Source organism: Mesoplodon mirus, assembly GCF_964341445.2.
Source record: "Mesoplodon mirus genome assembly, chromosome: 9".
Classification (NCBI taxonomy): domain Eukaryota; kingdom Metazoa; phylum Chordata; class Mammalia; order Artiodactyla; family Ziphiidae; genus Mesoplodon; species Mesoplodon mirus.
Window position 1 is genome coordinate 38932948 of NC_138985.1, and position 19603 is coordinate 38952550.

Consider the following 19603-nt stretch of genomic DNA (forward strand, 5'->3'; position numbering starts at 1 on the left):
AAAACAGAAAAACCATGACTGTATTCCAAAAGTTTGGCAAATAAGTGTAATTTTTATGTTTTAAGCTTGAATTACATATTTAATACATTAATTTTTTTAAGATTTCCTGAAAAAAGGAAAAGAAAAAAGTTTTAAGAAAAAATTCTAGGTTTTAGCCACATTTTTGATAAGCTAACAAACTACCAGTCCCAGTTGTATGAGGAAAGAGTGTTCCTCCTATTGTTCAAAAACAAGTAAAGTTGCAAAGTGTACCTGTGTTCCCAGCCAAGTACACTGGCCCCAAAATGAGATATGGCAACAAAGTATGGGTTATCACAAATAAATCCAAGCTTATACTGGAAATGATGATGGAGTATGGCTTATGCAGTCACAGTGTCTTCTATTATATTATATCCCTAAAAACTGGAATGATGTCTCTCTCATAATTGGTGAACAAAAAATTCTTGTTAAATATTTTTCCTGGATGTATGCTATTTTTTATTTAAGACTGCCATTTCAGCAGCTGGAAATTGCTAAATCATTATAATGATAAATCATTTTTTATATTATACTGTAAGGGACCTGAGATTATTCCTCACTACTTTTTAAAAAAACTGAAGTACAAGATAAGGCCAACAAAAATATATCCTACTCATTCACTTCTTCATTATACTCAGCCTCTTTTTTGGTCATTTGTCTTACCCAGATAGAATCCTTCTAACATACTAATTGTTGTAACATACTAAATGCTCTAACTTCAATGTAATTGTCTCAGTGTAACTGAACTATTAAATAGCTACAAATAAGTTTGTCTGTAGTTCCAGAAAGGTACCATTTAATTTTTATTTTACTCTGAAAGGTAAGGCTACATATAGATAATGCTAAATTTACTGCTATGTAAAAAAAAATGCTGAAACAATGCTCTTTCTTTATTGTTTTTATCATCTACGTTATATACTTATTTTTCCAACTACTTTACATCTATTAGTTAAATATTTGAGTTAAAATTTAAAGTTCTGGAATAGACAGTTTTCAAAGTAACTAAGATAATATAGAATAAAATTTGAAAGAGATGCAATTCCCTTAAGAGTAATAATATAATTGCTATTCCTGTTCACATTTTTGGCTGGTTACCTAGAGCTACAAATACATTTGGACTTTCAAAAAATACACCATAAAAGAGTGGATATATGGGGCTTCCCTGGTGGCACAGTGGTTAAGAATCTACCTGCCAATGCAGGGGCCATGGGTTCGAGCCCTGGTCCAGGAAGATTCCACATGCTGCGGAGCAACTAAACCCATGTGCCACAACTACTGAGCGTGTATGCCTAGAGCCCGTGCTCCGCAACAAGAGAAGCCACCACAATAAGAAGCCCGTGCGCCACAACTAGAGAAAGCCCACGCGCAGCAATGAAGACCCAACACAGCCAAAAAAAACCAAAAAAACAAAAAAGAGTGGATATATGTATAACTGATTCACTTTGCAGTACACCTGAAACTAACATAACATTGTAAATCAACTATACTCCAATATAATTTTTTTAAATACATCATTAAAATCAATCTTTAAAGCCTGTATTTTTCCAAAGATTCATCTATGCTCCCTAACTCCACCTTCTCACCTCCCCCACACATCTCTCAATCCCCTGGAATTTGGCTTCTGCCCCATCATTATCATCACCAATAAGCTCCATGTCACTAATTTCAACTGATGTTTTTCAATCCTTGGATTACATTACTTGATCTCTCACAGCCTTTAACAGTTGGACCAATTATACTCTCTTTTCTTGGATTTTTTGAGTCTGCCCTCTCCTGTGAGCCTCCTACATTTCTAACCACCCCTACTTGTCTTAGTTGCAGGTTTATTCTCTTCTACCTGGCCATTAAATGTTGGAGTACCCTCAATATCGGTCTCAGATGCTGTCTTCATCTCACTCCTCACTTTTTTTTCCTAGGAAATTTCTCATATACACAGTGGTTTGATGACACTCTATTGCACTAGCCCTTGCAATGCAGATCACAAAGTTGTATCCTTGTCCCAGACAAGTCATCTGAGCCCCAGACCCAGTGTTACAACTGCCTAATTGTGGCAGACACTGAAAACACTGCTCAGACACCACTTCCTTCAAAAAATCATTCGCCATCCAACTGTAAAGAATGGCAAGCTGACAGCCTTTGGCTGTTGGCTCCAACAACATCCATCTCAGGTTTCAAGATAAAGGCATACTCTTCTTGGGCTGGTCCCAAGGCAATGAGGATGGAGAAAGGCAGTAGTACAAGAGCTTAACCATGTCTACAAAATGCATGACCCCTCTAACTGCTAATCTTTGTACCATAACAACCCATTGGGCTGGCAGAAACTTCGTCAACTCTGCTTCATGGTTTGATGGCTCTCCCTGTGCAATCTTGCTTTTTTCCACTTTTCTTTCATAGATGTAACACCTCAATAAACCCTTTTAAACTCCTAACTCCATCTCAGCATCTGCTTCCTAGAGAACCCAATATTTTGTACCGTGAGTCATGCAAGAAAGCATATATGGATAAACAAAAGTGAACACAAAGAGTGAAGATCTTTATAGTACATATTAACACCCACCAGAAAGTATCCACTATAAAAGAGGCACTAAACATTTAAGACAAAATGAATTGACTGGTTGATGTTGGCCAGGCTTATTCAGCAGCCACCCCAGGGTTAGCCAAGACGTTTAACAATGAAGCAGTCAAGGCAGCAGAGATGAAGGTTATGCATGGGTATCTACAGCCTAGATTCCCACTGCTGCCTCTGAATGTCTTACCTGCCAGAGACAGAGACCAAAGCTGTGCCCTTAGTATAGCACTAGTCTTTAAAGAGACCAACTGGTCACTTGGTAGCAAGTTGACTTTATTGGACTTCTTCTACCCTGGAAGGGCCAGCAATTCTTTCACATAGAAATAGACACCTATTATCAGTGCGTATTTTCTTTTTCTGCCCTCAAGAATTCAGCTAGCACCACTATGCCTGATCCATAGGCATGGAATCTTACACAACATAGCATCTGACCAGGGAACACACTCTACAGGAAAGGAAGCATGGGAGTGAGTCCACGAGCACTGGATACACTGGTCACATCACACACTTCACCACCTGGAGGTTGTCGGCCTGAATGAGGAATGGAATGGTCTTGTAAAGACACAGCTGAAGCTTAGAGGTAATATCCTCTGAGGCACTATTTTTCTAGGACACAATATATGTTTTGAATCAGAGCACTTTACATGGTTCTGTGGTCTCAATAAGAATACATGGGCTCAGGAACCAAGTGTGGAGGCAGGAATGGCCCCACCTTCCATCATCACTCCCAAAAATTTGGGAGGACTTAGAAGCATTTCATCTTCTCAACTCTGTGCTCTGCAGGGAGCACACCTACCAGGCAACACAGCAAGAATCCTATTGAACTAAAAGCCACAGATGCCACCTGAGCTCTTGGGGCTCCTTGTGTCTACAGACATGGAGAGCAGTCATCATCTCATCACAGGTAAAAGACCATGATAAGCAAGAGATAATAGGGTTCTGTGACACAATCACAGCAAGGAGGAATAAGTGTGAAATCTAGGGGATCCACTTGGGTAACTCTCGGTTTCTCTCTTTCCCAGTTGTGACTATGATTGGAGAAGTGTAGCAACCCTAGCCTGAGGAAGGTATGATTATCGGGAACTCTGACTCTTTGGGAAAGAGGGTGGGGTGTCACACCACCAGGGAGCTCACTAAGACCAGCAGCGATTATATCTGAGGTTGCAAAATGATTCCAATAGAGAAATGTAGCAGTAGAATTGAGTGATCAAATGACAGGCATACTAAATTCAAAAGAACGTGTATTATATGGTTCAATACCATATTTATGTTGCAAATAACAATGTACTTCTAGGAAAGGAATAGCATCTTTCTCATTAAGTCTTGTTAATTTGAACTGAATTGGTTTTCATTATTTTTTGTATTTAATGTGTGAATTTACTTTGAGATTATGAATGTGCAAGATCTATACGCATAAAGAGCTTAAATCTAGTTTTATGGTTGTATTTATATAATATTTGTCATCACTGAGGGTCCATGGAAACTGGTTTCTCTGAAAGAGATTTGTTTTATATTACCGGGGTATGAGAAACACTTTACAAAGCATTAGTACCTGAGTGATGATCTGGTCTCCTTGAGTTTCCTCTAAATCAGAATACAGACAACTTGGAGTCTGAGCTAACACAGCTTTCCAGAGAAAATTACATGACTCTGGGGGGAGGCCAAAAAGGCTCAGCAAGCAGGCCCTGGTCCAGTTGCTGCCATAATGAGCTTTCTTGATCCTAGTATAACAAAAGTGATCTGTGACAATTTGGTACCACTAAATGATTGCTACTCAACGTGGGAAGTTTAACTTTCTCAACGTTAACAAAATTAGAAGTAGATCTATTCTTGTAGCCATTCCACATGGACTTCTTTCTCTCATGTTAAAGTTTAAAAGTTTCATTTAACTCATTTCTGACAGTAAACCTAAGAGTATTCTCCTATATGAGTTGGAATGTGATCCTTTCAAAAATCCAAATACTACTATAATCATCAATGAGTTAATCCATCAAATACTCTGATTTTCACTTAGATTATGGGCAACTGAAACCTAAACAATTTAATTAGGGTCATAAAATATCACTGAATAACACAGTAACACAGCCAAGATAATTATTTTGGCAATCTAAAAACAGGACAGATTAAGATGCTGAAGAGACTGGGTGGTTATCTACATCACGGCAACTAAAACAGTTGTACATTGATTCAGATGTCTCCACAGAGAAAGGCTGGAATAAAAGGAAATTACCTAGGTTTCTCTTATCAATGTGGAATCAGGAATTTAGCAAAACTCAGAGGAAGTTGCGTAAATTAAATAAATAAACATCAATTTCCTATTTTCACACCTAATTTTGTGAGAGAAAACCCACCCCCAAATCTAAATAGCAACTGGCAGAGATCCTTGCTCAGAATCATACATTTAATATCAATGGGAACAATAAACTTGAGGATCTGTGGACCAGACAAAAGCTATTTCATGCAAACTGGTACCTAAACTCTTTTCCTAAAATAAATAAATAAATAAAATTACATTGAAATAAAAATAAAGCAACAAAACTTTTCAAAGTACACATTAGGAAATCCTTTCTTTTATCTAAATTCCCCATGTGTGATCGTAATATCCCTCTGTTTCCTGTTGATATGTTCACCCCAAAATGGAAAAAAGTCAGAGATGGTGAAAGTACATGGGTACTGGTATGGCATTAATACTTACACACTTGACTAATCAGAGTTACATAGACAAGAAATCTGAAGAAAATGTGCTCACAAGCATGGCAGCGGTTGGAGAAAAGATGACTAGGGTAGAGCAACTAGCTACTCCTTCAGCTCCCCACAAGGTGGCATTACCTTGGTAAATGCCTCACAAGGCTTAGCTGTCAGTCTTGAAAGCTCAAAACCCTGATTTGTCTCAAAACTACAATGATGCACCACTTCACACTGGTCAGAATGGCCATCATTAAAAAGTTTACAAATAATAAATGCTGGAGAGGGTGTGGAGAAAAGGGAACCCTCCTTCACTGTTGGTTGGAATGTAAGTTGGTGCAGCCACTATGGAAAACAGTATGGAGATTCCTCAAAAAACTAAAAATAGAATTACCATATAATCCAGCAATCCCACTCCTAGGAATATATCCAGACAAAACTATAACTCAAAAAGATACATGCACCCCTATGTTCATAGCAGAACTAATCACAATAGCCAACACATGGAAACAACCTAAATGTCCATTGACAGATGAATGGATAAAGAAGACATGGTAGGAACTTCCCTGGTGACGCAGTGGTTAAGAATCCGCCTACCAATGCAGGGCACACAGTTCGATCCCTGGTCCAGGAAGATGCCACATGCCACAAAGCAACTAAGCCCACACGCCACAACTACTGAGCCTGCACTCTAGAGCCCATGAGCCACAACTACTGAGCCAGCGTGCCACAACTATTGAAGCCCACACACCTAGAGCCCATGCTCTGCAACAAGAGAAGCCACCGCAATGAGAAGCTCGCGCACTGCAAGGAAGAGGAGCCCCCGCTCACCACAACTAGAAAAAGCCTGCGTGCAGCAACAAAGACCCAATGCAGCCAATAAATTAATTAATTAAAAAAAGAAGACGTGGTACGTATATACAATGGAATAACACTCATCCATAAAAAAAAGAATGAAATAATGCTATTTGCAGCAACATGGATGGACCTAGAGATCATCATATGAAGTAAGTCAGAAAGAGAAAGACAAGTACCATATGATATCACTTTTCTTTTTTTTTTTTTTGCGGTGCACGGGCCTCTCACTGTTGTGGCCTCTCCCGTTGCGGAGCACAGGCTCCGGATGTGCAGGCTCAGCAGCCATGGCTCACGGGCCCAGCCTCTCCGTGGCATGTGGGATCTTCCCGGACCGGGGCACGAACCCGTGTCCCCTGCATCGGCAGGCGGACTCTCAACCACTGTGCCACCAGGGAAGCCCTGATATCACTTTTATGTGGAATCTAAAATACGACACAAATGAACCTATCTGTGAAACAGAAACAGACTCACAGACATAGAGAACAGACTTGTCCTTGCCAAGGGGGAGGGGGATTGGGGAGGGATGGAGTGGGAGGTTGGGGTTAGCAGATGCAGTAACTTCAAACTATTATATACAGAATGGATAAACAACAAGGTCCTACTAACACAGGGAACTATATTCAATATCCTGAGATAAACCATAATGGAAAAGAATATAGAAAAGAATGTATATATATGTATAACTGAATCACTTTGCTTTACAGCAGAAATTAACAGAACATTGTAAATCAACTATACTTCAATTAAAAAAAAACCTGATTTGTCAGTATACCATGCAGCATCTCATTAATCCAGCTCGTAAAGACTGACACATAAACTCAATTTCAAGTATATTAATTTGCAAAGGAAAGGTTTACTGCTCCTGGGTGCTATGGCCTACACATTCTTTACCTATAGGAACAATACATGGGAAGCTAAATTATAATCAAAACATTTCTTGGTGACCATAACCTTGGAATGAGTGGTGTCAGTTCTATGCTATCTCTGGGCCAAAGCATCCTGTCGCTATGCACAATCTTTGCTTCTTTTCTGAAATTTCAGGGCTGGCCAAGCCCCCACACCATCTGACTGTCATGTTCTTTCTTTAGCTACTAAATATAGTCAATCAAGTTACAGTTCAATGTTACCTGCTGGTCAACCACTCTTCCTTTTTAGAGAAGATTCTTCTATTCTGTCCTATGATCTTTTAAAAATTTTAATTCTCAACAAACAATCTAAAGTCTTATGAGAAGGAAGGGAGCTCACCTTCCCTGCTAAGTATTCACAACACATAGAAACCCTGAATTTCAAAAATTCCTCCTTTAGCCTTCCCTCAGATGTCTCTGAACTGTCATCTGGGCCAAAGACTATTTTAAGCAGAAGAGAATTTGTGAGAAAAAGGGGGATGATCGAGAAGGGTTAGTACCTGGATATGGAATAAAAATTAGCCATAGTTTGTTCCCAGATGAATATATCAGAAGCTCAAAAACATATACAAGATGAAAGTAAGGATAAGAAAACCAAAAAGAGTGAGAAACTAGAAAAGTGAACAGAAGTCACAATTAATTCATGCATAGTGAAACCTAGAACATGGAGTCGGTGAGAAAACAGTGCAGGCAGGAACCAAGAGTCAGAGTAGGACTAGGGCTGCCCCACTGTACATTCCAGGGGGTGCCTTTCACATCACCATCTACGTGAATGGTACCTGCTACAGCTTTGCTGTGTGCATGCTCAATATTTACAGAAGCCCTGGACATCAGATCAGCAGGAATTAAGGAACTGAGAGGGAAGGGAAAAACAGGCAGGACAGGTGTGAGACGATTTAAAATTCTTCTATCTCTCTGTCCTAGTTAGGGAGCTTTTCTATAGTTCTGCCAAGGTAAGAAACACATTCTTTAAGTAAGATTGGTCTATGACAGCAAATTGAAGCCAGCTACATAACCTACTGAAGTGAGGAGGGGTAGGTGGGGAAGATGGCCAATCCCAAGAAATGCTGTTTACAGCTAGCATTTTATTCCATGTCTCACACTGGACGATGTTTCCAAACATATATTCTGATCCAGCCCAATGCACCATTGAAAAAATGCTTCTGTGACTAAGAAATACTTCAGAAATGAGTAGAATGTATTCCCCTGGTGGGAATTTACAATTCTCAATAATTTATAATGACTCATACATAAAAGCCTAACATAGTTTATTTGGATATGAAATATCTTTCTTTTGTAACACTGACATTCTGTGGATCACGCTTTAGGGACAGGCGATTACTGTCATGTGCGATAACTGCTTAATTCTCCCTCGGGACTTATAGTACATTTACGTTTAGAAATACTGTACTCCTAACCAAACAAGATGAGAGAAAAAGAGATCAGGGGAAGTGTATCCATTGGGAAATGGTTTGGGCTGCTAGAACTGAGGCTCAATTATAATAGCTAAAACCCATTAGGATCTCAATCTCTTTCTCTCTCTTCTTTCTCTGTCTCTGTGTTTCACTGTCTCTGTCTCTGTCTCTCTCTCTCTCTCTCTCACACACACACACACACACACACACACACACAAATTCTGGAGGAACACAGTTGGGGAATGCTATGTGGTCCTACAAAGTTATAAGGAACTTACCTTCCATCTTTTAATTCTGCCCTCCTTATGTCATGGCTTCCACACTCAAAGTTACATAGTTGTTCCTAGGAAGAAGGAGCAAGACAAGGCATAAAAGGCTCTCTGCTGAGCTGAGTCAGCCCACCACTTTTTTTTTTTTTTTTAGTTGGGTTAAATTTTACATACAGTGAAATATACAAATCTTACATGCACAATTCAATGGATGTACTGTATAACCAACTTCCCCTTAAGAGAAAATATTTTCATAATAGTAGCAAATTACTTTGTGTATCTTCCACTCAACTCCAGTCTCATAGGGAGCCACTATTCTGGTCCACTTTACCATAGTTTAGTTTTGTCTGCTCTTGAACTTCATATAAATGGATTCATCCAGGGTGTTCTTGTCTGTGTCTGGATTCTTTCACTCAACAAAATGATTTTGAGATTTATCCATGTGATAGAATTTATCATTTGTTCATTTATTTTTTGAATTTTTGCTAAGCAATATTCCATTGTATGAATATACCACAATTTTCATGCACTCTCTTGTTGGTAGACATCTGTGCTGTTTCCACCTTTGAGCTTTTATGAATAAAGCTCCATGACTACTCTTATACAAGTCTCTTTGTGCTGACATTATAAATTTCTGTCCACTGAGAGGCCTGGGAACAGCAATGTTCCAAGAGTAATGACTACACTTGGTGCCCAGTTCTTGACTTCTAAATACTGCCTTCCACTAAAAGAGAACCAGAGCTTTTTGGAGAAATGGCTAATTCATAAAGTGGGGCAAGGGAAGTACAAAATGAGCCTGGAAAAGAGGTTTGTTTGTTTGCTTGCTTACCGACTTTATAATTTTTATAAATAACAACTTTAAATTTATTTTCTAATCCATAAAAACCCATGCATCAAAGAAAGAAAGGAAGAGAAGGAAGGGAGGGAGGGAGGAAGAAAGAAGGAAAGGGAGAGAGAAAGAAAGAAGGAAAGGGAGAGAGAAAGAAAGAGGGAGGGAGGGACTTCCCTGGTGGTCCAGTGGGTAAGACTCTGCACTCCCACTGCAGGGGGCCCAGTTTCGATCCCTGGTCAGGGAACTAGATCCCCCATTATGCCACAACTAAGAGTTCTCATGCCGCAACTAAGAAGTCTGCACGCCGGAACAAATATCCCGCGTGCCTGCAACTAAGACCAGGAGCAGCCTAAATAAATAAATAAATATTTAAAAAAGAAAAAGGAGGAGGGAGGGAGGAAGAAGGAAAGAAACAGTGGAGAAAACTGGCAGGCACCACCTTCATCAAGTGATAAAAGTGAACATTATAAAAAATAAGTGTGGTAGGTAGAATAACGTACCCCTACATAAAACTCCACATCCTAACCCTCAGACCTGTGAATATGTTACCTTAAATAGAAAACAGAACTTTGCAGATGTGGTTAAAGTTAAGGACCTTAAGGTGGGAAGAGTATGCTGGATTATCCAGGTAAATCCAATGTAATCAAAGGACCCTTAAAAGTGGAAAAAAGGGTCAGGAGAAGGAGTCGGAGAAGAAGATATGATGAAAGCAGAATTCAGAGTGATGTGATTATTGTTTTTAAAGATGAAAGGGAGGGACTTCTCGGGTGGCACAGGTTAAGAATCAGCCTGCCAATGCAGGGGACATGGGTTCGAGCCCTGGTCCGGGAAGATCCCACATGCCGTGGGGCAACTAAGTCCGTGCGCCACAACTACTGATCCTGCGCTCTAGAGCCCACGTCACAACTACTGAGCCCACGTGCCACAACTACTGAAGCCCGCATGCCTAGAGCTGGTGCTCCACAACAAGAGAAGCCACGCAATGAGAAGTCCGCGCACCGCAACTAGAGAAAGCCCGCGTGCAGCAACGAAGCCCCAATGCAGCCAAAAATAAATATTTTTTTAAAAAGATGGAAAGGAGCCACTAGCTGAGGAATGCAGGCAGCCTCTAGAAGCTAAAAAAGAAAGCAAACAGATTTTCCCCAAAGTCTCCGGAAGGAATTCAGCCGTGCTGATACCTCCATTTTAGCCCAGTGAACCCATTTCAGCCTTCTGATCTCCAAAAATGTAAAATAAATTTTTGTGGTTTTAACTCAATAAATTTGTGCTAATTTGTTACAGCAGCAACGAATACAATGAAATGAATCAAAGTTTTATTTTGATAGGATAGGATTCAATGACAGGAACCTGGCATTATTTCTGTGATATTTCTGAGAAAGGCACAGAACCTAAATTTAGTGGTGAGCACATATTAGACAAACACAAATGGTGGGACATTTTATAAAACTGGTCTGTCTGATTGCTGTGGTTAGGACTTCCAATACTATGTTGAACAGAAGTGGTGAGAGTGGGCATCCTCGCCCTGGTCCAGATTTTAGCACGAAGGCTTTCAGCTTTTCACTGTTGAGTATCACGTTAGCTGTGGGTTTGTCATAAATCGCTTTTATTATGTTGAGATATGTTCCCTCTATACCAACTTTTGTAAGGGTTTTTATCATGAATGAATGTTGAATTTTATCAAATGCTTTTTCTGTGTCTATTGAGATGATCATGTGGTTTTTGTCCTTTCTCTTGTTGATGTGGTGTATCACATTGATTGATTTGCATATGTTGAACCACCCTTGTGACCCTGGAATGAATCTAACTTGGTTGCAGTGTATGACCTTTTTTATGTGTTGTTGAATTCGGTTTGCTAATATTTTGTTGAGAATTTGTACATCTATATTCACCAAAGATACTGACTTGTAATTTTCTTTTTTGGTAGTGTCTTTGTCTGGTTTTGGTATCAGGGTGATGGTGGCTTCATAGAATGTCTTTGGGAGTGTTCCTTCCTCTTCAATCTTCTGGAAGAGTTTTAGAAGGATCAGTGCAAGTTCTTCTTTGTGTGTTAGGTAGAATTCCCCAGTGAAGCCATCTGGTCCTGAACTTTTGTTTGTAGGGAGTTTTTTTTTTATTATTACAGATTCTACTTCATTTCCAGTGATTGGTATGTTCAAGTTATGTATTTCTTCTTGATTCAGTTTTGTTGGTATGTATGTTTCTAGAAAGTTGTCCATTTCCTTTACTTGTCAAATTTGTTGGCATATAATTGTTCACAGTATTCTTTTATGGTTTTTTGTACTTCTGTGGTATCTGTTGTGATTTCTCCTCTTTCATTTCTTATTTTGTTTATTTGGGTCTTCTCCCTTTTCTTCTTGGTAAGCCTGGTCAGAGGTTTGTCAATTTTGTTTATCCTTTTACCAAAAGCTGATTCTTTGAACTAGAATTTGATTTATCTTCTGGAACCCTGCAGACAAAATCAAATCCTATAGGCTGATGTTATATATACTTTATGTAAGTCTTTTCTTCTCCATCTAATATTTCCAATTACTTGAGTTATTTTCTGATATCATGATTTCTTAGGTCATAATGTCCACCCCCTACTCTCCTGGTCACTCTCTTCTCAACATAGTGCACTTTTTCCACATACCCCTTAAAGGATGGGATTCTGAACTCTGGCAGGCACTCCCAAAGTCACCCAATCAGCATCCCATCATTTATATGTCAATTACAGTAGCTCTTGAACCTGGATACATATTAGAATCACTTGGGGAGTTTAAAAAACATACTGATGCCACCCCAGCACTTCCGTTTTAAAAGATCTTAAGTGACAATTGAGTACTGACACGCTTTAACAGCTGGTCAGGTGATTCAAATGTGCACAGGCCTATAAATTCCTTGGGAACAGATATACAATCCCTATTTGACATGCTTGGAGTCAGAAATGTTTCAGAATCAGATTTTCCCCCCAACCTTTTGAAAAGGTAAAATGATGCATAAATCATTAAGATGAAATACCCTTAGTGGGTCTGGATCTTTACCTTTCAGTCAAATACATAAATATTTTGGCAATTACATACATAAACATTCAAGTTGAGTGGAAACAAAAGAGACCATAAAAAGCCTCATGTTAGCTGAGACCTAGTTTTGCAACCAAATGAATTTTGGCACAAAATTTCAGAAGAAAACTGCAGTTTTGAAAACTTCCAAATTGTAGATAAGGGATTGTGGACCAGCCTTTAGTGGTATCTTTTCAGCATTTAGCCTGGTGCGCTGCCCAAACCTGTGAGCTTAACACATATTTGGTGAATGAATGAATGAATGAGGCAAATTTTCTATGTGTTAACTTTTAACTTTAGAGGTATTAGTATATTTCCTAAAGTCAATTCTCCTCCAACTAATAGTGCCTTTGGACCTTAAAACTTGAAATAAGCTAATCTGAAAGTCATTGAAGGAGACTAAGAATCAGTTTGTTCTGCAAGGCCGGAGGCATAACCCTCCCAAACTTCAGACAATATTACAAAGCTACAGTAATCAAAAGAGTGTGGTACTGGCACAAAAACAGACATATGGATCAATGGAACAGAATACAGAGCCCAGAAATAAACTCACACACCTATAGTCAATTAATCTTCGACAAAGGAGGCAAGAACATACAATGGAGAAAAGACAGTCTCTTCAGCGAGTGGTGTTGGGAAAGTTGGACAGCTGCATGTAAATCAATGAAGTTACAACACTCCCTTACACTATACACACAAAAAAAACCTCAAAATGGCATAAAGACTTCAATATAAGATATAACACTATAAAACTCCTAGAAAAGAACATAGGCAAAACATTCTCTGACATAAATTGTACCAATGTTTTCTTTGATCAGTCTCCCTAGGCAACAGAAATAAAAGGAAAAATAAACAAATGGGACATAATCAAACTTATAAGATTTTGCACAGCAAAGAAAACCACAAACAAAATGAAAAGACAACCTATAGACTGGGAAAAAATATTTGAAAATGATGCAACTGACAAGGGCTTAATTTCCAAAATATACAATCAGCTCATACAACTCAACAACAAAAAAAACCAAACAACCCAACTGAAACATGGGCAGAAGACCCAAATAGACCTTTCTCCAAAGAAGAGACACAAATGGCCAACAGGCGCATGAAAAGATGCTCAACTACAATAAGGTATATACCACCTCACACTGGTCAGATGGCCATCACTAAGACCTCTACAAATAAATGCTGGAGAGGGTGTAGAGAAAAGGGACTTACACTGTTGGTGGGAATGTAATGTGGTACAGCCACTCTGGAAAACAGTATGGAGCTTCCTCAAAAAACTAAAAATAAAGTTGCCATATGATCCAGAAATCCCACTCCGGGGCATATACCCAGACAAAACTATAATTCGAAAGGATACATGCACGCCTATGTTCATAGCAGTACTATTTACAATAGCCAAGACATGGAAACAACATAAATGTCCATCGACAGATGAATGGAGAAAGAAGATGCGATATACATATACAACAGAATATTACTCAGCCATTAAAAAAAGAACAAAATAATGCCATTTGCAGCAATATTCATGGACCTAGAGATTGTCATACTAAGTGAAATAAGTCAGACAAATATCATATGATATCACTTACATGTGGAATATAAAGAAAAAAGGGTACAAATGAACTTATCTACAAAACAGAAATAGAGTTACAGATGTAGAAAATAAATTTATGGTTACCAGGGGATAGGGGGCGAGGGACAAATTGGAAGTTTGGGATTGACATACACACTACTATATATAAAATAGATAACTAATAAGGACCTACTGTATAGCACAGGGAACTCTACTCAATACTCTGTAATAGCCTATATGGGAAAACAATCTAAAAAAGAGTGGGTATATGTATATGTATAGATTCACTTTGCTGTACACCTGAAACTAACACAACGTTGTAAATCAACTATACTCCAATAAAAATTTTTAAAAATTAGAAACAAAAAGCTGGTCTGTAATCTTCATAAATGTCAAGGTCTAAAAAGTGAAGGAAAAGACCAAAGAACTCTTCCATATTGATGAAGAGTAAAGAACAATGACAACTAAATGCAACCCATGCTTTGGACTGGATTCTTTTTCTGTAAAGGACATATTAAGACAGTAGGTGAAGTTTGAGGATTAGATAGTAATATATTTATTATGATTATGTAGGAAAATGTCACTGTAGGAAATACACACAGAAGTATTCATTGGTGATGGTGCATCATGTCAGCAACAGACTCTCAAATGGCTTAGGGAAAAAAGTTAATTATACTGTACATGCAACTTTCCTGTAAGTTTGAGATTAATTCTATTTCAAATAAAAACTAAAACAAAACTACAGAGAAAAACCTTTATCCATAGATTAAGTCTTCAGAAGCCTATGAATAAAGAAACTTCCTAGTATGAATTAACTTGCTCAAGAACAGGTAACTAGTCAATGACAGAAGATAACATGAAATGATAGATACAAGTTTCTGGCCTAGATTTATAAAGATTTTTCCCTGCTGGAGACAATTCTGTTTTGTTATTTCGGGTCATTTTAAATTGTCCAGTTCTTCATCTCAAAAATTTCAGATATTTCTGCCTTCAAAGTTGAGTTTAAATCCAGTTTCTGATTCTGTTCTCATTGTGTTGCTCAAAGCAGGCACATGGAGATCATTGATCTCTTTGGGTTAAGGTCGCCCTAAGCCAATTCTCCGGTGGTGGCAAGGTTGGGGGCGGGGTAGGGGAGGTAAGAGATAAGAAAGGGAGGGTATGGTTTTTCTTCTATTTAATTCTGTCTCTGCTTCTCAGAGCATTCTTCCCACCTCCCATCTCTCCCCAGATGAAAACCCCAAATGAGAGATATGTACCAAAATGTTTTGAGAATGTACAGTATTGTGGGAGAAAGAGAGAACCATTATCTTTCCTTCTCCCCAACCTAAGAAAGTATAATGACATAGTCCATATATCATTCTATAATTTTTTCACATATTGTAAAAAAGTCATTTGCATTATGACTTTTTCATGTGAATATTTAAAGCACCAGTGTTTGCAGTATTCTCTGAATACAGTCCGTGAGATAGCAGTTCTAATTTAATATCCTTCCATTTCTGTCAACAGCTCAGCTAAGTAATGACAACTCCAATAAGCAGCATATGCTCTTCATTCATCTTATCTCAAATAATTGTTTGAGCAAACAATTATTAGTCACTAATTTGCCATTTGTCAGAGATATTTTTTTTTCTTGGTCAGAGATATTTTTATTCATGTATTTAACTACCAAATCCCTAGTCTGGGGCTCAGATATATTGTAACATCTTATCTTATAAGTACCCTTTTGATTCATGAACCTAAATCTCCATCTTTTCCCCTCCCTCTTCCACAGTCTCCCACCTCTGCCGAGCACTTTACTAGCCCCTTCCACTGCATTCTATGGCATCTCTGTTCAATTGTAAAAGCTCTCTGCACCCTCAAACACTTCTAGAAGTATTTTTTCAGCTATAATTACACAATCTACATCTGGCTTTTCCCTGATGATATCTTTAACCTTAAAATCTGTCATAGTGGGATAATTCTTATTTTCTCCAATTTATATGAAAAAAGAGTTAAGCATTTCCTTGGGCTTCCCTGGTGGCGCAGTGGTTAAGAATCCGCCTGCCAATGCAGGGGACACGGGTTCAAGCCCTGGTCTGAGAAGATCCCACATGCCGCTGAGCAACTAAGCCTGTGCGCCACAACTACTGAGCCTGCACTCTAGAGCCCGTGCTCCACAACAAGCGAAGCCACCACAATGAGAAGCCTGTGCACCACATTGAAGAGTAGCCCCCACTCTCTACAACTAGAGAAAGCCCATGCGCAGCAACAAAGACCCAACACAGCCAATAATAAATAAATAAATAAAAATTTAAAAATAAAAAAATGTTTTAAGAAGTTGAAAATAAAAAAGAGTTAAGCATTTCCTTAACTCCCACCACCCTTTAGCTGTCCTCATGCAACTTCCATTTTTTGCCTTCCATACCTTATGCAACCTGCTCCCTCTACTGGTGCAGCCTGGCTTTCTAGGCTACACTGTCCTATGATTGACGAGGGTATGTCAAAGGGGCACAGAAGCCAACTCAAATCTGGAACAATTTGAGCAAAACAATAAAAATTAGTATCAGGTTATAACCCAAAGTATGTAAGTGCCCATGAGTTCATACTGATATAAAGACATCACTGAGTAAATTAATAAATGGAGAAGAAGAAATAAATCTCCCATGTAGAGCAATTCTAAATAATTGATGTAGATATTCCATCCTCAAGAACAGGGAGAATAACATCCCACTACTTAAGTGTGGGCTGAGAAGAGTGACTTCCTTCCATAGAGTACACGGATGGGGGCAGAGGGTGTTGGCAGGAGGGTGACTTTACAATGGAGGAACCTGACAAAAACTACCTCAGCCAGGTGATCAAGATCCACATTAACAGTGGGAAGTCATGAGGATAGTATGTACCTCTGATATGTTGAAACTGGCACTTTAACTCGGTGGTCTTCCTTCCAAAAACTCATAAACCAAATCTAACTATGAGAAAAACATCAGACAAATTCCAACAGAGGTACATCCTACAGAATATCTGACCTGTACTCCTCAAAATTGTCAAGGTCATCAAAAACATGGAAAGTCTAGAAGCTTTCACAACCAAGAGGAGACATTACAACTACATGTAATATGGTATCCTGGGATCCTGGAACAGAAAAAGGGTATTAGTAAATGCTAAACAAATCTAAATAAAGCATGGATTTTAATTAATAATACTGTATCAGTATTGGTTCATTACTTGTAACAAATATACCATATTAATGTAAGACCTTAATAACAAGGGATACTAAATGTATGGTATATGGGGATTCTGTACCATCTTCTCCATTTTTCTATAAATCTAAAACTCTTCTAAAAAGAGAGTTTTTTGGCTACATCTACGGTTGGTCTCTAAATCTGTACCCTTCCTTTCTCACTGTCTACCAATTAAAATTCCAAATTTCTTAGTTTAGTTTTCAAGGACCTATCAGATTATAAAATACTGTCCTCTGATCATTTGCAATTCTTCCTACCAAGAGGTGAAGTATTATCTATACATGTGGGCTTGGCCACTGACTTGCTAATATGAAACAACTAGAGGCTTAGAAAGTGAGCATTGAGGCTTGTCTTCTTTGCTGCTCTTGGAACATTGCTGCCATTTGGACAATCTGAAGCCAGACGCCTGAAGTGACAACATGGAGGAGAACTAAGCCACACCAGCCATCAACCTATCAACTAGACATGTGAATGAGGCTACCCAATCCCAGTTAATCTTCTGACTTCAGCTGCAGGAGTAAGCCCAGGTGAAACTGATCAACTGCTGACAGCCCCAACTGCCAACCCATTAACAGTGAACTAATAACTGTTTTTGTAAGACACTAAAGTTGGTGTTCTGTTACACAACAAATTAGCCAAGGCTCACCGATATACTCCTCCATTACCTTACCTCACTGAAGTCACATTTCCAACCTTGTTTTCCAGAATTCCTCTATGCTCCACTCAAATTGCAGGGTTTTTATTCTCTAGAAATGCTTTACACTTTTCTGAATATTACCTCATGAAATATTACCTCCCTCCACCTAAAGTACCTTTACTCTCACATCTCTATTTAAGGAAATGTCACTCATCTTCCCTTTCTACACGAAGTTTAATATATAAATATTACGAGGGGAGGAAATTTGGTTCATCAGAGTTCTTCTTAGAAAGTGTCTAAGAAATGCCTTGGTGTGAAGGGTAAGAGCTTGAAGGCATTGTATGGATTAGCATATAGACTCAGCTACAGAAACAAAAACCCAAAATACAAATAGATTAAGAAGAAGATAGAGGGCTTCCCTGGTGGCGCAGTGGTTGAGAATCTGCCTGCCAATGCAGGGGACACGGGTTCAAGCCCTGGTCTGGGAAGATCCCACATGCCGCGGAGCAACTAGCCCCGTGAGCCACAAATACTGAGCCTGCGCGTCTGGAGCCTGTGCTCCGCAACGAGAGGCCGCGATAGTGAGAGGCCCGCGCACCGCGATGAGGAGTGGCCCCCACTTGCCGCAACTAGAGAAAGCCCTCACACAGAAACAAAGAGCCAACACAGCCATAGATAAATGAATAAATAAATATAAAAAAAAAAGAAGAAGAAGATAGAAGTTTACCTCTCTCTCATGTAACAGGGCATAATCAGTCAAGGACGGGCATGGGAAAAGTCAGGTGTGCGGAACTCCATCATGTCAATCCGTCTTATCACTCCACTATTCCTATAGCCTTTATCTGTGTAGTTAAAAATGACTCATTACCACCACACCCACATTCCAGCCAGAAGGAAGAGGTGAAAGCAAAAAGGAGGGCAGGCTCATTCCTTTAGGGAAAATACCCTGATGTTGTAAACATCAGTGCTGCATACAACACTGCATACAAGAAACCCTAGCTGACATGTGAGTACCGCCACAGCTCCTTTTATTTTATGATTTATTTTTGAAATATAGAAACATTATTTATTTGGAGATTTGCCATGCATATTAAAATGCATGTTAGCATTTTTTCTTTTTCTCATTAAAGTATAATTGACTTACAATATTTATTAGTTGCAGGTGTATAACATAGTGATTCAATATTTTTATACCTTATGAAATGCTCACCACTATAGGTCCAGTTACCATCTGTCACCATGCAATGTTATTACAATATTACTGACCACATTTCCTGTTACATTACATCCCCATGACTTATTTATAACTGGAATTTTGTAACTCTTAATCCCCTTTACCTATGTCACCCATCCTCCCAGCCCCCCCCACACCACCACTAGTTTATTCTTTGTATCGATGAGTCTCTATCTTGTTATGTTTGTTTTTTAGATTCTGCATATAAGAGAGGTCATAAGGTATTTGTCTTTCTCTGTCTGACTTATTTCATTTAGCATAATACGCTCTAGGTCCATTCATGTTGTCACAAATGTCAAGATTTCATTCTCTTTTATGGTTGAGTAATATTTTATATATATATATA

General features: G+C 38.8%; 1 long non-coding RNA gene across 1 annotated transcript in view; it reads right to left on the minus strand.

Moving 5' to 3' along the window:
• The window catches only part of LOC309810708, a 71515-nt gene that overhangs the window by 36227 nt on the left and 15685 nt on the right, over positions 1-19603 (minus strand). The window contains exon 2 of the long non-coding RNA XR_014295047.1: positions 8729-8793. This is a non-coding gene — a long non-coding RNA (uncharacterized lncRNA). The remainder of the gene's footprint in view (positions 1-8728; positions 8794-19603) is intronic.